This window comes from Oryzias latipes, chromosome 10, assembly GCF_002234675.1.
Source record: "Oryzias latipes chromosome 10, ASM223467v1".
NCBI classification, from domain to species: domain Eukaryota; kingdom Metazoa; phylum Chordata; class Actinopteri; order Beloniformes; family Adrianichthyidae; genus Oryzias; species Oryzias latipes.
The window spans coordinates 28,566,079-28,584,134 of record NC_019868.2 but is presented as its reverse complement, the minus strand read 5'-3'; the positions used below and the strand labels follow the sequence as shown (position 1 = coordinate 28,584,134).

At 42.7% G+C, this 18,056-nt stretch overlaps 1 protein-coding gene across 2 annotated transcripts in view; it reads left to right on the top strand.

Annotated features, from left to right (window-relative positions):
* Positions 1 to 1,814: 1,814 nt before the first annotated feature.
* LOC101173638 (5-hydroxytryptamine receptor 4) overlaps positions 1,815 to 18,056 on the top strand; it is a 180,681-nt gene continuing 164,439 nt past the window's right edge. The window contains exon 1 of one of the 2 annotated variants that reach the window (XM_011480564.3): positions 1,815 to 2,310. The gene's annotated coding sequence lies outside the window, so the exon portion shown is untranslated. The remainder of the gene's footprint in view (positions 2,311 to 18,056) is intronic. The other variant, XM_011480562.3, reaches the window with a different exon arrangement.

Below are 18,056 nucleotides of genomic sequence, written 5' to 3'. Positions count from 1 at the left end.
AATCCGTTTGACCAGAACGTCTCTGACCTCTGACACACCTTCTCATTCTGGGAAGGTGTGTCCAAACTTTTGGTCTGCATGTCTGTATGCACCCCAGGGAACTTGGTGCAGCTCACCTTTTCCCCAGCAGCACCACCAGTGCACACAGTTATGCACAAAATGTGTTGGACGAGTTAAAAATCCAGTTTTGCATACACACAAATTAGGTACACACACAAATCCAAAGTTACACACAAACCAGCAGACACAAGTTACAAATCAGGAATGTTCTGAGTCCATTTTCTCTGCGTAAAAAACGGTTTAAATTCAGTTTTTTAAAAAGCCCCTGCAGCAGCTGCCACGCAGCTTTCTGTCTGCACTCAAATGAAGAAGATGATAAATGTTTCTCAGCTGCATTTCTCTGCTTCTTCCCGCTGAGCTCAAACAAGAAAGTCAGTCGCTGACGCCGTTTGCTGCTCCCTTCATGCTGCACGCTCAGTCATTTTCCCCGTCCAACGGGGAATCCAACCGTGTCACAGCGCTGTTGTTTGTCGTGCGGTGAGCCGTCGTCTCAGCTGCTGGTGGCTCTGATTTCCACAGGGATTCTTTTCTTTTTGGGGTTCACTTCATAACACGTCACTTGAAAACCTGCTGATCAGAGGTTGAGCCGTGAAGGGAGAGTTTTAACCTGCACAGGTGGAAACTGAAGCCTTTCAAACAATTCACTGTTTGGTTTAAGAAAACAATTTAAACCAAGTGATTTGAAATGTACAAAAATTAAAAGTTCCTGTATTTTTTTTAACTTAACAACTGATTATGTCTTTGTCAGAGGGAAAGCTTGTGGAATAAAAAAAAAAGGATAGAATAGGATAGTGGCGGTACTCCAAACAAAACAAAAAAACTCTTAATTTTACTTTCCTGATACTATAAAACCCAAAATGTTGAGCATTTTTTCTTTTTGCTTCATTTGTCTTTTTACATATTGTTTCCTTTTACTCCTTGACTAAACAAACTTAAGACAAATCAGGCCAAAACAACAACAAAAACAAGAGATTTAGCAGTTAAAATGATCAAACATCTTAATAAGTTGGGTTTTCTGTTTATTAATAACAGAACTGATTTGTTTTTTCTAAACTATCATGTCAAGGCATGCTTCCATATTTGCCTATATCTCTTGACTAAATTAGTTTTTGAACGGTACTACAAGTATGCTTAGTCTACAGTAAAAGTAAGGAAGTTGCCTCAAAGTTTACTTTTTATATACTGTCTAGCCTACTGTTAGCTTAAAATGTTCCAATTCAGTCTCAAGAAGTAATGACTTTGTATCCGTCCAACACTATGCGTAGTAAAAAAATAAACTTCAAGTGTGGTATTTTTAACTAGGAGGTATTTAGGATAACTTTTTAAATGTGGAACAAAAAGGTTTTGTTTGTAAAGGTTAGGCTTTCACTGTTTCATATTAACTGTAAGTAATGAAGTTTCAAATAAAACATGAGATTGTTCCATAAGTCTGCATGTATTAACATCTCTCCACGTTTGTGGCCCTTTTTAAATTTCAGCATTTAAAGGAGTGTTTCCTTTACAGTAGAACCCTTTAAAGTCAAACCAGCAGGAAAATACATAAAACTTTGCTGCGTGTTTGAACGGCAAGAAAAAGCCACAGATGATCCTAAACGCGAACCTTTTCCAGGGCAAAATCCTTATCAAAATTGCATTCAAGTTAAGGAATGAAACCGGGAAATGTCTGTTTATATTTTTAATAACTGATGAGGAAAAGGCTCGAAGTTCAGCCAGCGCGCGCATTCGCGGTCAATTCGGGGCTTTTTTACGTCAGGGTCTGCTGCACGTGCGCAGGTCCTGTCCTGTCACTTGTCCGCGCACGCGCGCAGTGCCCCCGTGCTTCAGCGATGACGGTGAACGTGCGTGAGCGGCAGAGGGCTCCTGCACCTTTTGGGCTGAGGAGGGAGGAGGAACCGGCGCGGACCGAGCTCCGGCGCAGCGCGCAGACGCCACAGCGGACCTGAGCGCATGCACGGATCACCTGCGGGCTCCTTCAGATCCCAGAGAGGTTCGAGTCCCCCCCTCTCCCTCCAGCATCCCCCCCTCCATCCCCCGGACTGTGGCCTCCTCCGTGTCCGCCGCGGCGGCGCAGCGCTGCCCGCTGCCTTTGCGCAGTCGCTCTCCGGAGCGCCAGCCTCCACCTCGGGCTCCGTCCCTCATTCAGCTCCGGGCTGCTTTCGCTTTTGGCTCAGACTGGATCGGTTCGGTTCGGCTCATGGGGATTTAGTCTCGTGATATGCTTTCTGGATCTGGAGCCTCCGGGGAGGAATGGTGAGTAAAGTCTCCTTCAGTGCGCGCGCGGAGGGTGGACGCGGGTTAACGGGTGACCTCTCTCTCTGCAGTCAGATCAGGAGACGTTTCTTCTGGAGTTGGACGGAATTCCAAGTCTTGGATTTAGATATTTTGTGGTTTAAACTCTACAGGATGAGAAACTTCTTTACAATAAACGGAAAGAAGCGAGTTTTCATCTTTTTAAAAACATAAAACAAAACAAACTCTTGGCAAACTTTGAAGCTGCGCCTCAGTTGGAGCGCTCTGCTGTCGGTGTCAGGCGGGCTGTTGCTGCTTCTCTGACCTGCAAAGGCGCAGAGAATCAGCTGTCACATGCTCTGCGCGCGCGGACGCCGCGGGCTTCGGAGTCCAATCTCTGCTTTATCGGAATTTACTGTGTGGTTTCACTGTTTTCTGGGAGAATTCGCGCCGCATCGCTTCTGAATGGGCTCCTTTAACGCGCGTCGGTCTCCAGCTGCAAAGATTCTGAGCCTGAATGAGAACAGACTCCTGCAGAACGAGCCTTTTTCAATCGTAAAGTCTCCTTTTATGAAGTAGTCCTTTTCTAAACTTCTGATAACTTGTCTAGTTTTTCTACAGTTGCTCAACTCTTTATGGTAATTATCATTACGTAATATTTATGGATCAGTCACGCAGGAAATCAAGGAGCCATTGACCAAAGGTTCAGGTGTAATCTGCCCTCATCTCCAGCTCTGATTGGAGGATGGAGGCTGTATAATTTACAGTCCAGCGTCTGCAGCTCCACAGTTATTTCAGGCTGCAGGTCTGCAGGCTTAAACCTGCAGGTGTGACTGAAGTCCTCTGGGCTCTACAGCAGTCCTCCACCTCAGATTGGAGCTCATGAAATCAGACAAGAGAAGAACTTAAAGGCTCTTCCAGCTCCGGTGGAGTGGAGCTTTTCTCCAGATGTGTCTGTGATGCGACTTTTATGGCTGTCAGAGGGCACTTTTCTCTTTTTCAGAGCATGCACGGGTCTGTCACTCTGCTTTGTTTTCTTCATGCATCTGAAAGGGATGTTCAGGAAGGCACCAGTGACATCACAGCTCACTTTTAGATGGTTACCTTTGCTCCGGCCAACAGAAATGTCAAGGTGACTTAGTGCCGCTGGGAGAATCTTCGGGAGGATTTGTCATAATTTTGACCTGGTGGAGGGGACAGACCCACACATCTCATCTGCTGGGAGGGGGGGTTAGCAGTCGTGTTGATGTGTGGTCAGATAACTTTAGAACTGGACCGTTCACTGATTTTTACTTGACAATGGATCTGGTTTTTGCAGAATTTGAAAGCAAAATAATACCGGAAGGGATTCGAGGATCTTCTTTCCTTAAAGACCTGATTTTTCTTCCACTAGAGGGCAGACTTCTGGGTTTCACACTGAACTTAAGATCAGTGATACCGTCTGTTTGAGCATGACCGTGGAGCGGAGCGACTCCTCAAACCCCATCTGCCTCGAGCTGTCACTCAGATCAAATGCAACCATGAGCGCTGTCACAAAGGAACGTTTCTGTCTAAAGGTGGAGGTGTTTGCCTCCATGCTCAAATTCTCCGGAAGGTAAAGAAGCTGAACGCCTCAGTTGTCTTTTTAGAAACTCTGGAGTTATTCGGTGGTCCTGCAGGCTAATAGAAGTCCTGTGATCAAAACACGTCAGCGTCAAATCAGCCCGTTCCGTTGCTGTGCCTCACGTCAACACATACTCTGATGCTACGTTCACACTGGGCAAGCAGGGAGGGGCTTCTTCTTCTTTTTCTTCTGTTTACTAGCGCATGTCTGCCACCTACAGTTAGAAAAGGCTTGGTGCAAAATGTCGTAGCTAAAATCTTGCTCCAGGCTTTTCCCCTTAACGGTTCTATACCGAGTTCCGGCTAGTGTTGGGCGATTTCCCTTAAATTGGCAGTTGACGATCGCAGTAAACCATCGGGATGGACGGTGATATCGTTGGGGGGGGGGGGTAATTTTTTGTTATTATATAATTATTATTCGTTATTGTTCCAGACTAATGACTCATCCACGATGATCCAGTGTCAACTGAGGGAAAAAATAACAAACAAAATAGAAAAGAAGTACTCCGCTCCTGCACTTGATCAGTCAAGTGGACCGGCGGAGCGCAGACTTACAGCTTTGTGTTTGAGGGGAAGAGAGGATGCTTTGTTATGTGTGCGCTATGTGTGGGAGACTTCAGACTGTGATCCGTCCCGCAGCTCTAGATGAACGAGCTACCGAACTCAGGAGAACCGGGTCTTCCGGTAAAAGTGTGGGTGCGAGCAGAGCTTGGACTTCCATCTCACACAGTGGCTTTGGGGCGGTGTGTGAGCTGTTCAAAGCATAAATATCGCTCAGTCCTTAGAAACCGTTCAAACAATCACGTGGAACAGTGTTTCCAGTCGTGTCCCGACAAAATAAAGGCTGATGTTATTCCCACATATTTACATTCAGCCAAGATGCAGATTGCAGCGTTTCCTGCATGGATTTTATGTTTATCAAAGGCTAAATATTGTTAGCGCGTGTTAGTCTCTCCTAACCCTGGCTTCTTCCAGCTCTGTTTTCCACCAAAAAATCAGTCAGTGCAATTTTTAACTTTAAAAACTGCACCTATGAACAGAAACTAGACACTGTTGTGCTGCAGAAGATCGAAATAAGAGCTTTAAGCTCATTCTAACTGTAGATTGAACCTTTTACCATAAAAAATAAAACCCAATCGCCTGAAATGAATAAACTAAAATAACAAACTTGTTACTTTCCTTCAAAGCCAGAGAGCCACAACAGAGAGATAATAAAGTGATTATGCAGCTGAATCCCAGCCTGACAGACACAAGCAACCCACATCATAATACTGCTCCTGCACGCACTCTTATGAGCTTTACATTCTTCTGTACTGCAACAACTGACCAAACAAAGAGAGAGTTAAGAACAAAAAGGCATTTTATGACTCATAAGAAAAAGATTTCACTAATAAAGCTTTATATTAATAGCATGGAGAGAATGTTTTAAACATCCTCATAGTTTTTTTTTTTACGCATAGTAAGATGTAGTTGGTAACGAGCTTTGTTACTTTGTAAACCAACATTTAAAAAACCTTAAAACTGTGGAGTTTGACCAGAAATTGGTTTTAAAAAGTTTATATTCAGAGCAAATTGATTTATTTTGCTTTAAGACATATTTTTTTTAGGGTTTTCGAAGGTTTTGTTGTTTCTATTACAACCCCTCCACCCCCAGAGTCTGTGTGTGGGATGCAGATCAGTCACGTCACCCTCTGAGGCAGAGGAGCATCTTCATCCCTTCAGACCCGGGAGATGAAGGGGGAGGAGCTGCGCTCTAACGTGTCAAAGACGTTGTCTCAGCTTTTAATCACTGCGCTGCGTTTCAACAGGAGGCTTTTGCCCCTGCAGGGGTAAATCCAGGTGCTAACGGCAGATCTGTGTCTTCTTGCTTCGTGCTGTATTTATGTCAGATGTGCCTGAATTAGTCACATCAGCTTGAAGTTATCGAGGTGGATCAGCCGAAGCAATCGAATTAAAGTGGCTAAGAGCTTTGAAACGCTGAATTCTGCCTGGGGTGGGACGGGGAGACCGCAGGGTCGGGTTGGGGGTGTGCTTATGAGAAATTTGCTTTTGAGAGCCCAACTTGAGTGCTGACTTGCAGTTGTTCTGGATAACGCATGCTTATCTCAACACAGAACAGATTCTTCTCCCCATGCTTCTTAAGATTGGGTGCAATCAGTGTGAATCTGAGGCTGCAGCGGACATGAGTTACTGTGCTCCTGCAGAGCTGAAGGGTCTTTTACGGGGGAGGGGGTTGCCGGGACGCTGTGCAGATCTGGAGGCTTTGTATTTGCTGATCTTCGTCTTCTAGTGTGATGGACCGCCGAGGCTCCACGTTGGAATAATGTCGTATTCCAACGTGGTTCATCTTTAGTGTTTTATATATTTATTAAGTTTTCAGTTTTAAAACATAGAACAAACAAACTCAAAACCCAGTCCCCCACCCCCTGCTGCTGTCAGTGTCATATACACCAATATCAATTTTAGTAATGGAAATATAAGGAAATAAAATGGTGCAAGTTATAAGCAGAAACATGAATATATAAAATCTGTCACAGTATAGGTTAAATAGCATATACATTGCAAAAAAATAAGTAAAGTGCAAATATATTAATACACACGTAAAGAAAAAGAAAAAAACAAACAAAAAAAAAAAAAAACGGCATCATTCTGTTACACTTGTAGATGGTAAACTATAAAAGTTGAGAAATGGTCTCCATACCTTATAAAATTTATGCTCTGATTGTCTTACAGTAAATCTTATTTTTTCAAGCTTAAGATGGTAAAGCACATCTTGAATCCAATGTGATAAAGTGGGGGGGGGGGGGGGGCAGCATCCTTCCACTTAAGCAGAATGAGGCGTCGAGCTAGTAAAGTTGTAAAAGTAATGATTCTCTGACCACCTGGAGGCAATGTCGGAGCCCCGCTGTTTATTCCAAACAGAAATACAAGTGGGTTTAAAGTCAGTTGGACTCCCAAGATGCAGCTAAGTGCCTCACATATATGTCCCCAAAAGCACTGTATTTTGGGGCAGTACCAAAAAGTATGAACTAGTGTGGCCTCTGCTGATTTGCATCTGTTACACAGTGGATCAATTTGTGGGTACATTTGGGCTAATCTGGCTTTACAGAGGTGAGCACGATGCACAACCTTAAACTGCAATAGACAGTGTTTTGCACAAATCGAGGATGAGTTGATGTTCCTCACTATATTTTCCCAGTCTGTTTCATTAATGGTTTCATCAAGATCCTGCTCCCAATATGTTTTAATGGTTAGCATCGAGGAAGACTCTATGGCTGAGATCATGCCAAGCAATTTAGATATGGAATTCTTCCAGGTGGGATTGAAGATCAAAATGTTATCCAGAGTATTTTGAGGAGGTTTAATAGGGAACCCTGTGATGGAGGTCATGATGAGATGACGCACCTGCAAGTATCTAAAAAAATCTGAGTTAGGAACATTATATTTGTCGACCAGTTGCTGAAAAGTGGCAAATTGATTATCAAAAAATAAATCGTTAAAGGTCGTCAAACCGTGTCGCCGCCACCTCTGAAATGCAGCATCCAACAACGAAGGTTGGAAAAATGTATTGGATGCTATTGGAACTTGCAGGCTCATCCCTAAGTAGCCAAAATGTTTCCTGAATTGATGGCAGATTTTAATCGAGTTATGTACTACAGGATTATCAATAGTCAGAGGTTTAGTCAGTGGGAGTGCTGCACCAACGACCGAGGGTAACAGACCAGGTCCAGCAGAAAGTTTTTCCATCTCCACCCACGGCGGTCCAACATCATTAGAGTAATGTGCCCAGTATGTCACACAACACAGATTAGCAGCCCAATAATAATAGCGTAAATTTGGAAGTGAAAAACCACCATGTTGTTTTGCTTTCTGCAGATGTTCCTTGCGCAGCCGTGGTTTTTTGCCGTTCCATATGAACGCTGAGATAATAGAGTCAAGTTTTTTAAAGTAACTATTAGGGATATATACGGGGATGCTCTGAAATAGATATAGAAATCTGGGTAATACAGACATCTTAACCACGTTCACTCTCCCAACTAGCGAGAGGTAGAGGGGAGACCATTTAGCCAGGTCCTGTTGTATTGTCACCTGCAGTTTCCCAAAATTTTCTTTAAACAGATCACAGGGTTTTTGTGTTACAGTTATTCCTAAATAGACAAAGCTAGTTCTTGTTATCTTAAATGGGAGAGTAATTTCCTTCATGGCTGAATCAGATATGTTAAGTGGCAATAGCTCACTTTTCTGCAGATTTATTTTGTAACCGGAGATAGTTCCAAACTTACCAGGCAGTTCTAAAACGTGAGGGATAGTGTCTTTAGCCTTAGATATAAACAGCAGGAGGTCATCCGCATAAAGGGCTAACTTATGTTCTGTACCCCATCTTGAAATGCCACAAATGTAATTATTTTTCCTTATTCAACGTGGTTCATCTTTAGATCCTGTGTTTGACCTCCGACTCTTCACGCAGTGGAAGAACTTTTGTCCACCAGTTGAGGTAAATGCAGTTGGCATATTTTCGCGATGCGGACACCGCCATGCTGGAGCCAAGCGTTGTCAGAAAGCAGTGATTGGTCAGTCTGACATGCGGGCCAGCAGGCTCCACCTACTCCTACTGAGGCATCTGACTGTTCAGTTTATAACTTGAACAACAGAGAAAATATGAATAAAAATGAGGATTATTAAGAAAATGTTTGAAAAAGGTATCAGAACAAGAATGGTTATTCTGACCAGTGGAATGACTGACTTGACTTTTAGCTCAATTTAAAAAGTGTGAATGTTGATTTAAAAATCAAATGGGACTGTAAGTAGGAAGAGCTATTCTATTTTATTCTATTCTATTCTATAGCCTGAAAAAGGTAGGAATGTGCTGTATAATAGACCTTTTTTTCCCCGCTTGGCTTTTGGTACTTCGTATAGACGAGTCATTTAGATTGCGGGTGGTGAAGAGGCACACATCCCAAAAGCGGTTAGCGTGTGACGTGAGGTTAGCGTGTGACGTGAGGTTAGCGTGTGACGTGAGGTTAGCGTGTGACGTGAGGTTAGCGTGTGACGTGAGGTTAGCGTGTGACGTGAGGTTAGCGTGTGACGTGAGGTTAGCGTGTGACGTGAGGTTAGCGTGTGACGGCAATAGCTGCACCCTAACCCTTCTGTTCCATTTTGCAATGGAGCCACAACCAATGGGGGCTCAAAAACGGTACGGCTTGTTACAGTTGAATGGGTTTATTTTATAATGGAAGCTGTCAAAATACAGGACCGTGACCGCTCAGAGCAAACAAGGTTTTATAAATTCCCACCACAATCTTACAATCTTTTAAACATTTTAAATAAAATACTTTTCACATAAACAAAACAAGAATAACGAAAAACAGAAAAAGCAGCAAACAACCTCACAAAGTCATGATGGTCTGCACATCGCCCCATTTGGCTTCTCATTTTCTTAATTATGGGTTTCTAAAATGGTCAGTGTTTGTTGTGGTGGGTTTTCTGGAAGTGGGGTAGGATAATGCGATTGGGTATTTCGGCGTTGCCTTTTTATTTTATTTTTCGTGACTCCCCATGCTGCCCCGGCGAGCGATTGTCCACAATGCCCAGGCCTGGACCGACACCCCAGGGGGGGTAAGCCGTCAGATTTTTTAGCATATTTTCACACTTTTGCATCTCCAGCTGTGTCAAAAGCCAGCAGAGACAGTCCATGAAGACCTGAGCCCAGAAGAGCTAAGTGAGCGACGGCGGAGGTTTTTGTCCACCCCCCCCCCTCAACTGGTGCAAATCCAAATGTTACGGCTCATAGCTTCTGATGTTACTTGAATACTCTGCCATCCTAAAGATGAAATGTGACAGCAGTAAACCGTCTCCGTTAAATAAAACTGTCTGTCTGTGGCAGAAGTTTGGTAAATAGCTGAAGAACATCTCCTTTCTTCCTCTTTCTCTATGAAAACGTGTTCAGCTGAAACTGCTTGAAATGCGACGCATGCAGAGCTGCAAGTGCGGCCCTCTGCCGCTCTCTGACCTTCATCACCTCCATCTTCAGGAGTGGGGCTGTTTCCTGCGACAGAACGCGGCTCTGTTGAAAGCCGGATGCTGGCGGCAAATGGAAAAAAAAAAAAAAAAATGCACCGGCTTGGGGGGGAGCAGTCTGTCAGTGGGAAGTGTGTTGGCATGTTGAGCCCTCAGCCCCACTGCCAGAAGGTGAGAAGCTCATAAACGGAGGCTGAACCGCCTCTCTGCAGAGTGGAGAAACTACATTTGGCGTCCAGTTCAAAGCCGGCAGAGGAACCGGACTCTTGTTCGTTTGTGCAAATGTCTTCCTCTTCACCGCACGGAGAAGCGACGACCTCCCCTGTGATTAGCAAAACGCACAAACTGTGGTTCTGTGGAGAATGACAACTGTCATGCAGTGTCACACGTGCACGCTCCGTCTCACGCTGTCAGCTTGGTGGAATGAAATGAAAGAGGAAATGGCCTGAAATAATGATGGTCAATATTTCCATGGGGAGGGGGTGCAGCTGAAGGGAAGCTGCACAAACGCTCGGCGCTTCAGGGACGCCGTCGTTCGTTTCTGATCCGTTTCCAGCTGCGAGCGGATCCATCGGGCCTCGAGTCGTCAATGTCATGATCATTATCTCCGCCAAGTCAAACCGACAGTCAAAAGGGCGGCAGAGATTAAGGAGGTGGGGCGGGGGAAAAAAAAGAACCTGTTTATTTGGAGGTTTTAAACCAAGATCTAAAGAAAACACGAGCAACAGAAATCTGAGTGAAGGGATCATTTATTTGCAGGAAGAGTTTGAAATATTTGTTTATAAGGAAAGTTTGCACTTCCTAATAAGGCAATGCAATTATCCAGTATTGGATTAATCATCGTTATTGTAAGAACGTTTTTCATTTTTCTGATATAATTCAGAAAAATGTTTATTAATTTTAGATTATTCTCCCCAAAAGTTGTAAAACTGCTTTTCAGTCTCATTTGCTGCCAAAGCACCATGACTCTGGTCTGTGTCAGTTCACTGCTCCACATGATTTCTGTTTCTTTGTGGATTTTTGGCCCACATTTTGTTAATATTTAGCAATATTTGAACAAGTTTGTTGCTGTGCAGTGCTCTACTGGTGTGGTGTTGGAGGTCCTGGTTCAAATCCCAACTGTGTGGAGTTTCCATGTTCTCCACATGTAGGGGTGGGCTTTCTCTAAGCGCTCCAGTTTTTTTTCCTACCGTTCAAAAAAACTTGCTCTATAGCTCAATTAGTGTCTCTAAATTGTCCCGAGATGAGTGCGAGTGTGTGGCACTGCAACCGACTGACCTGTTCAGGGTGTAACACGCCTTGGCCCCCCAGTAGCTGGGATAGGCCCCTGCAGTCCCGTGACCCCAAAGGGATTCAACGGGTTCTGAAAATTGATGGATGGATGTGTATTGGGATAAAGTGTTAAATACTGTGCTTTCATGTATTTATTTACACATAAAGACAGGTTTTCATTGTTGGCTCCAATCAATCATTTTGATGGATCACCCTAAGTACTTTAGTACTTCCTCAGGAATACTTTTCTGAAACTTTGAGATGCAAAAAAGAAAAGAAAAAGTATTCTGAGCTTCGACTGTTGGAAAAAAACGTCTTTTTCTGGACGCTTTTCTCATCATGTCTGCAGGGATGGAAGGTGATCCACGGCAGAAACACATTTTTCTCACATATCCCATCATGCTTTGTTAGGCTCGCCTGGCTGGACAGGAACTGGGGGTTCTTTTTGAAAGAGCTTCATTTTTTTTAATCACAAAAGTAATTTCAGTTGTCGGTGATGACATGCTGGGTTCATCAAAACAAATTAAGAGGCAATTCTTTGTTTTGCTGCTTGTAGTAACAAGAAACTCAAATAACTAAACAAACAATAACAGAGAGGAAAATCAGTCATGTTGTGGATCTGGTTTTGCATAGTAGCTAGCAGCACACCTACACTGTCTTTGCATCCCTGCATCAGAGCCGTGCAAGAACCGCATCACATGGTCCTCTCTGTGTAGGGATGAACCAATCAAAAGGCCTCCTTCTTTAGACAGTACCTGGAATAAACCTCATGCATGCATGCATCTACCAGCCTTCACTTAAATGTCAAAAATAAATATTAAGGACATAAGAAAACCGTAGAAATACGGTATATCTCTATATATATGTATATATATAGAGATATACATATATATATCTTATTGAATTACAGTGCAAGTTTTAAACAGGTACATTTATTTGGATTCTGCTTCATTTCATGCACCTGCAGAAATACGCTTCATTTGTTAGGAAAGCGCCTCCAAATGTCAAGGAGTTCATGGAAACGATGGATTTGTGGGCATAAATGTCGGTAATCTTTCTTGCTGTAAATTAGGAGGCTGGGAAGTTTTTACTTTTACATTTTTCTTCTTTTACAAACTGTCCCCGCCCTCTCGCCTCTGTTTATGAAGTCACGCCCATTTCTCTAAGTGCAGCCAGAGGTCCCCAAAATGCTAGATGTAAATATAGTTCCTCATTATTTATGCATGCACGCTGCAGGCCGCCCTTCACCTCCACTAAGACTCAGACGCTCACTTTGCGCTGAAACTCACAGGACGCTGTCTCCTCTCGGCTGTGGTCTGCAGTGATTCTGTGTCTGATCCAGAAGCTCAAAGCGATTCTCTGCCAAAGTTTCGATCCATGTTTCGAATTTGTTCAGATTTTTTTTTTACTTAAGCTTGTCAAATTGTGTATGTAGGTGTGATGGGGGCTGTTTGAGGAAGCCCACCTGTAAATGACTTCAATCACAGCAACTCAGAGGGAGAAAACTTGTCTAAATGTGGAGACAAACTCTGAATGTGTTCAACTCTAAAAAACAAACAAACGCTAGATTCAACTTTTAAGGGAAATAAGAATTGAAAAAATAAATCGGTTGTTTCAAAATCCAAATAAAAGGAATGAAAATAAATAAAGAAATCATTAAAAGAATACCTTTACATACATTTAGGAGTGAATTACAAAAAAAATCCCATTTTGATCATTTCCATTTTAGTTGGTTAGAATTTTGCTTTTATGTTCAATATTCTAAAACTAAAAGTGTTTGAGAATAAAAGAGCCAGGTGTAGCTTTCCACAGAATCCGGTGTCAGACCGTGGAACAAGTGAACAAATCAACGAAGCTCAGAGAAGAGAGTCTGTCTGCCATCACTACATCTCCCATGATGCATTGGGTTAAAGTGACAGCATCTCAGCGTACAATGAGTCTTCATGTTAAACGTCTTAAACCACAACGAACACACATCCAACAATTTTTCCATCTTCTTGGTGAAATCAGAGGTCAACAGTTTAGTTCTCCTTCCAGGTTTGTGTTTATTATCAGCCAAACATCCCAGAGTTTGGTCCAAGTCATCTTTCTAACTGAAACACTTTTCTAAGAACGTCTGGATTATTTTACTTCTTCTTTAAACTTAAGAAGAAGTAAGAACAACGTGTAAGAAACGGGATTAAGGTAAAACAGACACAATTAAACTAAACTGAAACAATTTAATCTAAAAGGAATAAAACATTTTTGTGAAAGTTTTCAAAGACTTCATCTTTGATTAAGACAAAAGAAAAACAAATAAAACTTCAACATGATCACTTTTTGTTTAGCTACAGAAAACATAAATATAATTTTAGTTTTTTTTATGTAAATTTTAGCAAACATATTGTGATCATATAATTGTTTAAAAATTACAGTTACCTTTGCACAAACATTGAAATAAATATAAAATAGAATAAATCACTATTTAGAAAGAATACATTTGTTTTTTTTGTGAGGTTACATCAAATTTCATGTTAATAAACTGGAGGGAAAAACAACTACCAGGGTAAAATGTCAAATAATTTAGTTGAAAATTATTACTAAAAACTAACTCAACTTTTATTACATCTTTTAGAAAAAACAGCTGCAACTTCCAGCTGTTTCTGCCACAATTATCACAAAAATGCAGATTGAGAGATAGCAGAGGGGTTGTAGATCAATACAGACTATGGAGTTTCTACTTTTTTAATTTTTGGATGCTGCTGGATTTTTGTCAAGGATAAAGTGTGCCTTGGCTCAAAAAAGGATGCTTTATTATTATAGCTTTGGTGCATTGTTACACAGTTTCTTCTTTTATTTTCAGATACAAACATGACAACATTGGTGTAGAATCTAATGAGTTACAATGTTTAAGCTGCATTAAATTCAATGATCTGCTTTCTAAAAGACATTGTTCATAGATTAATGACATTTTTCTGATTGAAATGTAACTTTTTTGGGGGGTTAAACAGCTGCAGCTGCATCATTAAAGGCTGTGCATGATGGGAATCGATGTCCAAAAGGGCCGACTGTGAGTCAAACACCCCCATTAACAAGCCGGGTGACCTTTTCTCCACCTCATCCTAGAACCTCACTGGCCCACATTTCATTTCACTTTTAGATTCCTCAAAGCGTTCGGGCTCCGGTCCAAGTTTCCTCCAGCGGCTGCAGCTGGAGTGGAGACGAGCAGCGTGGCGGTTCTGGAAAGGTCAAGTGGCGTCCTGTCCTGCTGTAAAGCAGAGGAGACGTGCACGCGTGACTTTTCAGCCAGTGTTTCACAGAGCCGTGAGCTGAGCGATCCCTTCCCAGATCCCCCTCCATCACGGAGAAGATGTTCTCCCAGGAGATTAGACGAGCTTCAGTGAGGACGAACCGTGGAAGGAAAGCGCAGCGAGGACAGAGGCGGGAGCCAGCTTTCCGTCGAAACCCATCTACGTTTGGGCTGTTTTTTCTGAATGTTTCTGTCAGAGAAGTGAGAATCCCCTTTCCGTGATGCCTCTCTCCATCCCTACATGTCGTCTGAATCTCTGCAGAAAAAGCCCTGATGAGAAACGCTCTGTTTGTGCTTCGCCAGAGCTTCACCCTCAGCAGATTTCTACCTGCTGCCGCTCTGATTCACGAGGTTCAGATAGAAATGATGACAGAACGCTGCAATCTGGTAGAAAAAGCTGTTCTGCTCGTGGAACTCGGCTGCCGTCTCCATGTTCTGGATAGCTGTTGTGCTGAGGTTTTTTTTATCTTTGGTAAATCCTTCAGTTCAGTGGAATCTGAAGTTTCTTTTCTTCAGATTTGTCTTGTTTTGTGTTTTTTCTTGAATTAATGAAAAGTAGAAGAGAATAGAATAGACTAAAATTTAGCAGCAACTCCCTGTGCAGGAGGACAAACGCAGAAGACAGAGTGAAAGTAAAACTAAAGTGCTAATTTCTTAGCACAGCTGTTGTGCAGAAGCTGCGTCTAACTCCATTTGTTCTCGTTTGTAGGGACCTGTATCGCCTCCCATGGGGCAATAGGTCAAAGTTCAGGGTGGAACTGTCTTTGGTGATGTTCTGGGCTTTTCTGAAGCAACGGGAGCCGTGGATGTAAAGTTTGACAGGAGTTAAAGGGTCAATATCCTGCTTTTCTAAAGCCCATCAGAGTAAACTCTACACACAGATATGATAAAAAATTACCTTTTACACGGTAAAGAATGATTTTTATTAAAGACTTAGCCGAGGAAAACTGTGTTTGTGGTGTTTTTAACATGTTCTTGAGGTCAAATGTGGAAACATTTTGATTCCAGAAATTCAATTTCTGAATATTTCTATATTTTGAAATAGTTGTGAATCAGGAGCAGATGAAAAAAATGCTGTTCGGAAAAGATCTTATTTGTGACGTAGAATGTACGCTGGGTGGACCACAAGCCCCCCCTATTGCTCTCAGCAATGGGAAGGGGGGCGGGAATGGTCCCACCCACAACTCAACATGTGGGTTTTGAATGGACTCTGCAGAAACTATGTCCTAGAAACCAACACATATTTTTAGTTTTTAGCTGAAAACCGCATAATCATCATTAAAGAACACTGGAGAGCTTTGAAGATTGCTCAGAAGATGATCAGAGTGGGACTTCAAATCAAGTGTTTGTTGTGTTTGTATGCAAAGGATCAGGAGACGGGGTCTGCTTTGCATGTAAGCTAGACTTTGTGGGGTTGGATCTGTTCCGATGTGGACCTGCTGCTGGGTTTTGGATCTGCAGAACCAAAGGTTTCCTTCATGTTAAGACGACAGACCTCACCATGCTTTTTGGTTTCTTATCACTCCTTTGTGTTTTGGGTAATGAGTGTGTCGCATCCGGCCCAAACGCTCTCTCTGTAAAATGTTCTTCATGTTCTCCGTTAACCACCGTGGGTGGAGGTTTTCGTATATTCGCCTTTCTCCAAGCAGCCTTTTATTTTGAAGGGAGCAGAGCCATTCTTCATCCTGTAGAAAGCAGGTGAAGGGTTAAGAAGGAATGAGTTATTTGAAGTTCTGGAGACCACGGCAGTGTTGTTCTCTGAAGCTCTTCTGGGCATATTTGGTCTGCACCGGGCCCAATGTTTACCCAGATGCTTGGAAGAGGCCAGGAGTCAAGCGTTGCCCTATTTATTTTTCATAAATGTCAGAACTGTGTAGATAAAACACAGCAAGAATATGTAGGAAAACAAAAGTGCTCCACACAGCGTCTGAATTCTCTATTTTTCCTCAGTAAGTCAAGTCTGTTTGCAAAGCAGGTTCCTCCAGATATTTCATCCAGTAAAGCCTCTGCAGAGGGCTCCTGGGAGGTAGAAAATTCCCTGGGGGGGATACTGGGGGTTTTAATGTATGTTTTTTGATCATGGTGGATGGAGAGAAACTTTCTAGAAGTTGGAGAAAATTGTAGATGTAAATGTTTACTTTGATAGTTTAACCCTGCAGAACGAATGAAAAACTCTGATCTTTGTCGTCATCAAAGGTCCAGATAGAGAAAATCACTTGTTCGGCCTCACAAAAATCCTCAAAGAATGAGGTCGTGGAACAATCAAATGTACAGATGCTTAAATAAGAATTGATTTGCTTTAATTGAGCTTTATGTAATGCTTGTTTTTGCCTCTGGCTGATTAGATTTTTAAATTAGTTTTCCAACCTTTAGCACCCGACGCTCATCCAACTCTTTTACATCTTCAGTATGACTTCCTGCAGTAATTCTAAACTAGACACCACTCTGATGGATATTTTTCAGCGTTTAATTTCATTATTGGGTTTAAAATAAATTATCTGACGTTTATTTTCAGAAGCCTTTAATACAAACGTCTCCCAGAACAAATTTCCTTCCTTCGTAGTGAAGTGTGACCTGAAGAAGAGCCGTCACAAAATATCAAATAAAACCCGGTTCATACCTGCTGTAGGTGTTACCGTACCAGACAGGCAGCCAAGCTTCACAGCAGACGCTCATGAACTTGTGAATGTGGGTCCGACTGAGCTCCACAGACAAACAGGACATTTTGACCACCACAGATGGATGTTTAGAGTCTTTTCAAGGTTTCTGACACTTCAAACCCACATTACTCTACTTCATGAAGCTGAAGTGTTGCGGTCCTCTTCATCCGTTTATTCTTCTTCCATCAAAAGCATAGCGCTGTTGGTCAGAAGAACCATTCTGAATCTGATACCTGTTCTTAATAATTCCTCTTTTTCCCCTGATATTTTTGTTTAAAGATCAGGTTATTGAAGTTAGAAACTCACCAATCAGACGCCTAAATAGAAGTAGGTGGAGCCTGGTGGCCCCCAAGTCCAACGTTTTGTCTAGCCCGTCTTTGAAGATTTGCCGATTCTTTTATCAAGTTAATTTAACTTCCAACTTTGGGCGTAACCAGCAGGAAGTGGTTCTTCTCCGTGGGCCGGTAGAGTTGTTGCCGGGTAGAAACAAGTTTTGGGATGCAGGAGTTTTTAAGGCGCTAAAAAGCCAGAGAACTGGTGCTAAGTCAGGCTTTGGCTGTGAACAAGAGATGGAAAAAAGTCTTTTGAGGTGTTGTCGATCCACAGGAAAAGCTTTCAGGGACCCTGGAGACGCGTCGCTGACACGAAAACGTGACATAAAGTCAACAAACCAGAGGCGATTTCCGCTGAAACGATGGCAGATGTTCAGGTTGGCATGTCGTTCTGATGTTCATCTGGTCTTGAAGGGGCCTTTGGATGTGAGAACATAGCGGGTCATGTGATTCCCCTCCTGCTGTCAGCGTGGCTGTCAGAGGACAGAGCAAAGTCGCTCTGACTACTTCCTGTTTCCTCTTTGTCCGCATTAATCACGTTCACAGAGCTCTCGGGCCGCCGCCTGCTCTCTCGCCAGTGTTTGGACCGCGGTG